This window comes from Ursus maritimus, unplaced genomic scaffold, assembly GCF_017311325.1.
Source record: "Ursus maritimus isolate PB19 unplaced genomic scaffold, ASM1731132v1 scaffold_2, whole genome shotgun sequence".
NCBI classification, from domain to species: Eukaryota; Metazoa; Chordata; class Mammalia; order Carnivora; family Ursidae; genus Ursus; species Ursus maritimus.
The window spans coordinates 76,924,258-76,932,564 of NW_024424452.1; the positions used below are offsets into that span (position 1 = coordinate 76,924,258).

General features: G+C 38.7%; 1 pseudogene; it reads right to left on the reverse strand.

Annotated features, from left to right (window-relative positions):
* Positions 1-2,798: 2,798 nt before the first annotated feature.
* On the reverse strand, positions 2,799-4,557 carry LOC103669236 (annotated as a pseudogene).
* Positions 4,558-8,307: the final 3,750 nt, after the last annotated feature.

Sequence of the window (8,307 nt, forward strand, 5' to 3'; positions counted from 1 at the left end):
ATAAATAAATAAATAAATAAATAAATAAATAAATGGTCTTAAAAAAAATGAATTCCCTTTGCCCCTTGTGCCACATTGTTAAAATTGAAAATATATAATACAAAAGATAATTTAGTAAAAGATCTTTTTTGTTAAATAAACTAAAATCTTTTATGGTAAAAAAAGAGAGAAGAGAAGAAAGGAAAAAAGGAAAGAAAAAGGAAAAGAAAAGAGAAAGAAAAGAACAAAGAACGGGCTACCATCTATGGAAGATGTCTCCCTAGGAATAAGCAGAAGAATTTGCTTTAAACCTTCCCCCCTCATTGTCACTCAGCAGGAATTTCTCACCCCCGGGGCCAACACTTAGGAATTCCTGGCATTCAGAGTGCCCTTGGTGAGAGTCAGGCCACATTAGCTCCCTGCCTTAACCAGTAACTCTTTTCCCACCAGAATGTATAGGCCTGTAAAGGTTTTCAAGTTGCTCTGCACACCCGTCAACACCCCCGCCTCCCCGCCCCCACGAGGGGGCTGAGGTAGAAAATACCGGGAAGGAAATTGATTCTGCCAGTTCCAGAATACTGACAACGCACTGTCACCCTAAATAAGCAGACTCATCTCCAGAAAAGTGAGTCTGTCCACAGTTTCGAGTTTCAGTTCTGTTATATTGTCTCACCGCTGACCAATTTTAAGCCATAGGGAGTGGATCGGCTTTAGTGAGTACTTCTGTTGTAAATCTAAGAAAATCAAAGTAAAAAGGACAGGGGAGAAAGGATTCCAGTGCAGCACTGAGGAGGTAAATAAAACCAGGATGGCAGGGGCATGGGCTTGAACTCCCAAAAGCATGAGCTTACTTTCAACTCTGGAATGTCTGCAGGTGCTGAGGGAGCAGCTCCTCGGGAACACGTTTTCCTGAATGGGTTCAGCCTTTCCCGGGAGGGCCCTGAATGAGCTGAGGGCCCTGAATGAGCTGGCCGGGGAGGCACAGTTTGTGGTTCTTAAAAGCCTGAAGGCAGTTTTCAAAAGGGAAGGGAGTTCTACCCTGAGTTGTAAACTGATGTGAACTGGGCTAACAGAACATTTTCTACCTTTCTAACACGGAGTGAGTCAGTTTTGCTTTATGAAATTTGTGTACAGCCCAAGTCAATTTTGTGACTGTCAGTGTGGCTTTTTGGAGCCTAACATTCCCAGCCATTTCCTCCAGCTCCAGAATCACAGAGGACACTTAAGATGTGGGAAAGACTGAATGAAATACCCCTTCCCCCTGCCTGCCCCTCAGACTGCCTCTTGACTGCTGCCTGAAATCCTTTAGAGGGTGGAGTTGGAATGGTGGACAGGTTTATTTATAATTAGAAGTGAAGCTTAATATATAAAAGTTGCTGGAGGGAGGACACCAAGTTGCGTGATGTCAGTGAACTCTCTCTCTCTCTCTATATATATATATATTTTTTTTTTTAAATGAGAAACAGGCTTTGAGGGAGAAGGAAGAGAGGACAGAATGACTCAAATAGTTAAATAGGCCCTACTAAACAGGAGGAGAAGGGGCCACTGGATGGGGACAGAGAATTCCAGAGAAGCACCCAGAATACACAATCTACCCATTTCAGGATTTTACCTATTTTTAAAGTCCCTTCTAGCTAGACAGAAAAATCCTACTTACTCCCCTGCCCGTTCATTTTTGTGTGGTCAAATCCCCTCCTCAATGATGTAAACCAGTGTTGATCTCCTTAGAAAAGTTTAAAAATATATATATGATTAAGTCAAAGACCATTGGGTCAGTGATACTGCTCACACCTAAGAATTCCTAAAAAATGCTTGTTCGTTGACAAAGACCAAGGAAGAGACTTGAGCATAGGTGTTGAGACTATCAGAGACTGTTTCAGAGTTTTGAATTAAATACTGGTTAGCAGCCATACTATGCCTGTCTCACTGGTAGCACACCTATGCCCAAGTGATATTTTGACTTTATTTTGTACTGCATTAATTTTAAGTTAGGTCATAAGTGTATAGGTATTGCATCACTGACAAAAAAAAGATACTCAAACTTCTGAGCTTTAAATGAAATTAGTGAGCATATGGCTAAGTAAATCCAGATGTTAGAGATTCTTTACATAATCGATCAGGTGCATTTCTTTCAGAGTTTCTGTTCTCACCATGGTGCCTCGCCTTGATGTGGTTTTGGAATATAGGTGAGGTTCAGCGGGGTGGAGTCCGGAGCCGAAGACCAAGAAAGAATTCTTGAGACGTCTTTGGTGCAAAATGGTGGCTTATGAAAGCGTGGATCCATGGGCAGAAAGAGCTGCTGCCCCAGGTTGTGAGGGGTGGCTGATTATATACTCTGGGGTTGGGGGAGGTAAGGAAAAAGGGAGGTTGAGAAAGTACTTCATATGTTAAAGAAGACTCACAGGATACCAGAGGCCTTGCCCTTGTCAGTTCAGGTTGTTTTTCCCTCTAGCAAGGCATTAGCATTAAGATGGTTGGGGGCTTCCTGGAGGACTATCACACCTGTCCCACCCAGGAGTAGGGGTGGGGGGAGGTTACAGGGTGTCAGCTAATGCTTTGTCTTCAGCCAGCCTTCTGTTCCCTCATCACACATTTCCTTCCCATTTCCTACTGTATTTCAGGAAATAGAAATGTAGCAAGATCAGTGGCATTGAATACCTTTTTATTGAGCTAGAAATAGCTGCTTTCCTAAGGAAAGCCATCAGATATGAATTTGCCAGTCTACACTAAGATCTGGAGCAAAAATTGTTACCTGGCACATAATCGTTTTTGGCAGTGCAAGTGGATCTTTCATCCAGTATGCAATCCACAAACCATTCTTTTTTTTTTTTAATGTCTGATCTTATTTATTTCTCACTCTTAGAAAATCTGATTTTCGACTGGACTCAGACTTAGAGGTAGAAGCTCTCAGAGAGGACAGCCTCTGTCTCTTGGCAGTGTGTTCCTGGCATTTTTCTTTCGCCTCCATTCTTTTGGCCAAAAGTTTAGCATATTCTGCAGCCTTTTCCTTATTTGTCTTAGTGCACTGCTTCTTCAAAGCAATACATGGACGTTTGTGTTGGAGGACATGTGGAGTAACAAGACGTTGAATCTTGGGCGCTTTGGTTCTAGGTTTCTTATCTTTGTTTAGGGGCTGTCTCACAACATACTGACCTTTTCTCACAACATACTCACCTCCTTTAGAGAGATTGAAAAGTTTTCAGATTTGGCGGGCTTTTTGGTGCTCCAGACGATGAGGCACAGTAGTATCAGTGAGTCCAGGAATATCCTGCTCCCCTTTTTTTACAATGACCAAGTTGAGAACACTGAGATTGGCATCCACAACGCAACCCGAACAGATTTGCACTTTCTCTCTCCAGTCCTCCTTGGTCTATAGCCTGGATCCCCTTACTTAGCAGTAGGTGGACATGGCCATGGGTCAAGACACCCTGCTTCATGCGGAAGACTTATTTGTCATTGCCACCACTGATTTGGACCATATTAACACTTTCATTCTTCACCCAGAGAATTAGCAGCAACTTCTGTGGCCATACGCTTCTCATAATAGGTATGAAGTTTGCTTTCATCATTCACTTCAATGAGTTTCTGAGGTCAGTACTGATGAGGTTGTGGAGTATAGGTGAGGTTCAGTGGGGCGGAGTCCGGAGCCAACAACCAAGAAAGAATTCTTGAGACGTCTTTGGTGCAAAATGGTGGTTTATGAAAGCACGGGGACAGGACCTGTGGGCAGAAAGAGCTGCTGCCCCAGGTTGTGAGGGGTGGCTGATTATATACTATGGGGCTGGGGGAGGTTAGGAAAAGGGAGGTTTCAAAAAGACTTTCATATGTTAAAGAAGACTCACAGGATATCAGAGCCCTTGCCATTGTCAAGTTAAGGTTGTTTTCCCCTCTAGTAAGGCATTAACATGAAGATAGTTGGGAACTTCTGGAGGAACATTACACTCTGCCTGCTTCAAGTATCTGTCTATGGGCTGCAGGTTACAAAGATATTCAGTTGTATTTACATTCCCTTCCGGAAGCTAGGTTATTGATAGAAATGCTAAAACATTTGTACACTGAGGGAGACTCAAGTCTTGCAGGATTGCGGTCTCTATAGGTTAACTGTTTCTTTTTCCTTTAGGGCAGCCAGGAGTGCCTGAGGAATGTCACATACATCCCATTGCGGGGTGCGTTAGGGTTGGGAGTGTGGGGTGTCAGTTTCTGCTTTGTCCTCAGATTGCCTTCTGTTCCCTCATCAAGTACTGGGAAAGAGATATTCCGCTTCATCCTGAAGCAGCCTACTGCTTCCGAGGGGCCGCATTCTTAAACTGACCAAAGTGCCAACACCTTTTGAAGGAGTGCATCAAAAACAGAAAAGTTCAAGTGATCACTGATGAAACTCTAAATATGTAAAGCCAGAGAAGGAAGTTTTAAAAATACACCAGCACTTCATACAGGGAGGGAAGAGACTATTCAAACATGCAAGGAACCGCCAGTTTTAAAAGTGAGAGATGATTAGAAGAGGAACAAGGCAATACAAAAAGCAGTAATGGGTGAGTCTGTGTTAAAATAATGAAGTTCAGAACAGCAAATCTAAGATGGTCTAGCATCATACATGACAAGAAAATAGAGATGCTGAGTGAGTTTCACATGTTTTTTGAAGGCACAGAGGGAAATGGAAGAGCCAGTTAGGAGGCTTGCTAACTACGAGCCACAGAATGAAAGGCTGGAGAAGACTTTGGAGATACTTATCCCAATCTTCTTACTTTATTGTTGAGGAAATGGAAGTCTCAGGAGTTTCCGTGACTTAAGAAGTTACACAGGAACTTTATGACAGACCCAAAAAAAGAATCTGATCCCCTAACTCCAGCCCAAGTTCCCTACTGAATATATCACTGACTTTCTGCTTGTCCTTTCCCTTAATCATCTGGCCATAAATTTCCCACTGAACACTTCTTTAATAGCGTTCCATTTTTGGTATACAATGTTTTCATTTTAATTCATCAAGGTATTTTCTAATTTTCCGTGTTATTTTCTTCTTGGACTCATTTATACAGGAGGTTTAATTTAAAAAAATATTTGTGAATTTCCCAAATTTTCTGTTATTGACTTCTAGTGTAATTTAATTTTGGTATGAGAATATTCTTTGTACAATTTCAGTTGTTTTAAATGTATTAAGACTTGTTTTTTGACCTATACTAGAGAATGTTCCATGTGCACTGGAGGTAAATGTATTTTATACTGTCCTTGGGTGCAGTACTCTACAGATGTCTGTTACATCTATTTGTTTTATAGTCTTGTTCAATTCTTTATTTCCTTATTGATCTTCTGCCCAGTTTTGTTTTCCATTATTTAAACTGAGTATCGAAATATTCCAACTATTATTGTTAAATTATCTCTTTCTCCCATATATTCTTCCAGATTTGGTTTCATGTATTTTGGGGCTCAGTTGTTAGGAGAATATATGTTTACAGTTACTATATATTCCCCCATGGAATCACCTTATCATCATTAGGCAATTTCTCGGTTATCTTTAGTAACATTTTTTGTTTTAAAATACATTTTGCTGATATTAGTAAAACCACTCCAGTTCTCTTTTGAAATATATTTTTCTATTCTTTATTTTCAAGCTATTTGTGTCTTTGAATCTAAATTGTGTCTCCTACAGCCTGTTTGACAGATTAAGTCTGCAATGCTGTCTAAACAGAATGTCTTGGTCAGAATGAAGGGAATGAGATGAATTTGTATGAGAGTCAACAAGTTTAACTACTGTCTCATTTTCTTATAAACCAATGGCTTTAAAGACATTGACAGGGCAATGTGCTGGTTACCATGCACAATCATAGTCATATTATTAATAAACTATAACTTCCTTGAAGATAAACTACCTTATTCATCTCTAAAAACCCTAATCCCTAGCACAAATGTAGTAGATGCTATAGGTTGTCTATCCAAGTCCCTTCTCCCCTTCTCCCTTGCCCAGAGATACCCAATTGTGTTTAAGTATTAGAATGCCATCTGTTTTCAAAGACACTGTGCCTCTCTCCAGCCCTGAAGGGAAGGGGTGAATTTTTACTAATCTCCATAAGCCAATAGTGATACTCTCAATCCCTTTGTCAATGATAAATTAGGAATGAGAGTGTGACACAATTCTGGCTTATGAGAATTTGTTCTTTTCTAATGCAGCCTGATAAACCATACCTTTTGATTGGATGGTTTAACCCATTTACATTTAATGTTGTTATTGATATGATTGATAATACATCTGACATTTTCCTTTTTTGGGGAGGTGTTTTATTCCCCCTTTTTGTTTCTCCTTTACTGTCTTCTTTTGCATTAAGAGAATATTTTCCAGTGAAACATTTTAAAACCTTTGTTTTTAAACCATATTTTAAAAATTATTTTCTTTGTGGTTACTTTAGAATTTACAATATGCTTTTAACTAACCAAAATCTATTTTAGATTTATACCAATTTTAATTTCAATAAACATAGAAACTGTTTTTTTAAAGCTCCATTTTCTTCTACCCTTCTATGCTATCATTGTTTCACAAATTATGCCTACTCATATTACAAATCCAACAATACATTCCTACAATTATAATTTTACGTAATCTTCTTTCTTTCTTTTTTTTTTTTTTTTTTAAGATTTTGTTTATTTATTTGACAGAGAGAGAGACAGTGAGAGAAGGAACACAAGCCGGGGGACTGGGAAAGGGAGAAGCAGGCTCCCTGCTGAGCAGGGAGCCCCATGTGGGGCTCAGTCCCAGAACCCTGGGATTATGACCTGAGTCAAAGGCAGATGCTTAATGACTGAGCCACCCAGCCGCCCCTATGTAATCTTATTTCTATTTTAAAAAGCTGATTGAAGAAAAGAGAACAAGTATATATTTATAGACTTTGTTATATTAATCTTATTTATCATCTTGGCTTTCTCCTTTATTTTTATGGTTTCAAGTTACCATCTGGTGTCATTTTCTTACTCAGTGCAGTTTTGTTCCTATTCACACACTTTATATAGTTATTGTCAACCATATTTCTATATGTTACAAGCTGCATAATACAATTATGTAGGCATTGTATCATATAATTAAATTTTAAATCAGTTGATATTAGAAATAAGATGAAATATGCCATTATATTTTCTTTTATAGTTACCTATGTAATTATCCCTACTAGAGCTTTTTGTTCTTTCATGTGGATTTGAATTATTACCTGGTAGCAATTGATGTCAGCCTATGAACTTCTTTATAGTATTTCTTGTAAACTAGGTTTGCTAGCAAATTGCTGAAATTCTCTCAGATTTTTTTCCCTTTAATCTGGGAATGTCTTTATTTTGCCTTCATTTTTGTAAGATAGTTTTGCTTGTTGTAAGATTCTTGGTTGAGGAATTTTTTTAGTTTCAGCACTTTGAATATGTCTTTCTTTCCTTTTCTTTTCTTTCTTTTTTTTTTTTTTTTAAGATTTTATTTATTTATTTGACAGAGAGAGACAGCCAGCGAGAGAGGGAACACAAGAAGGGGGAGTGAGAGAGGAAGAAGCAGGCTCCCAGTGGAGCGGGGAGCCCTTTGCGGGGCTTGATCCCAGGACTCTGGGATCAAACCCTGAGCCGAAGGCAGATGCTCAACCACTGAGCCACCTAGGGGCCCCTCCACTGTCTTTCTGACTTCCATTGTTTCTAGTGGGATATCAGCTACAACTGTTGCTCTTTTCTACATTATGAATTGTTTTAACCTTACTGTTTACAAAATTTTCTTTTTATCCCTAGATTTCAACATTTTACTAGGATGTGTCTAGGTATGGATCTCTGTGTTTATACTACTCAGAGTTGATAGAGCTTCTTGGATGTGTAGAATGTTTTGTTTTGTTTTATCAAATTTGAGAAATTAAAAATTTTTTGAGTCATTATTTCTATGAGTATTTTCTCTGTCAATTTCTGTTTATCATCTTCTGATATTCTTATTATGTATATGTCAGTGTTCTCAATGGTGTCCCAAATTTGTCTGAGACTTTATTTTTCTTCATTCTTTTATCTCTCTGTTATTCAGGTTGTATAATCTCTGTTGATCTATTTTTAAGTTTACTGATTGTTTCTTTTGGTGTCTCAAATTTACTGTTAATCCCCTCTAGTAAATTTTTCATTTTGGTTATCATACTTTTAAACTCCAGAATTTCCACTTGATCTCCTTTATCATTTCTGCCTTTTTTCCTCTGATGAGATGTCATTGTCATATCTTTAATTCTTCAAAAATTGTTTCCTTTAGTTTTTGAAAATATTTGTGATGGCAACTATGCATTCATCATCTGATAAGACTACCACCTGGGCCCTTTCAGGACAGTTTCTATAGCC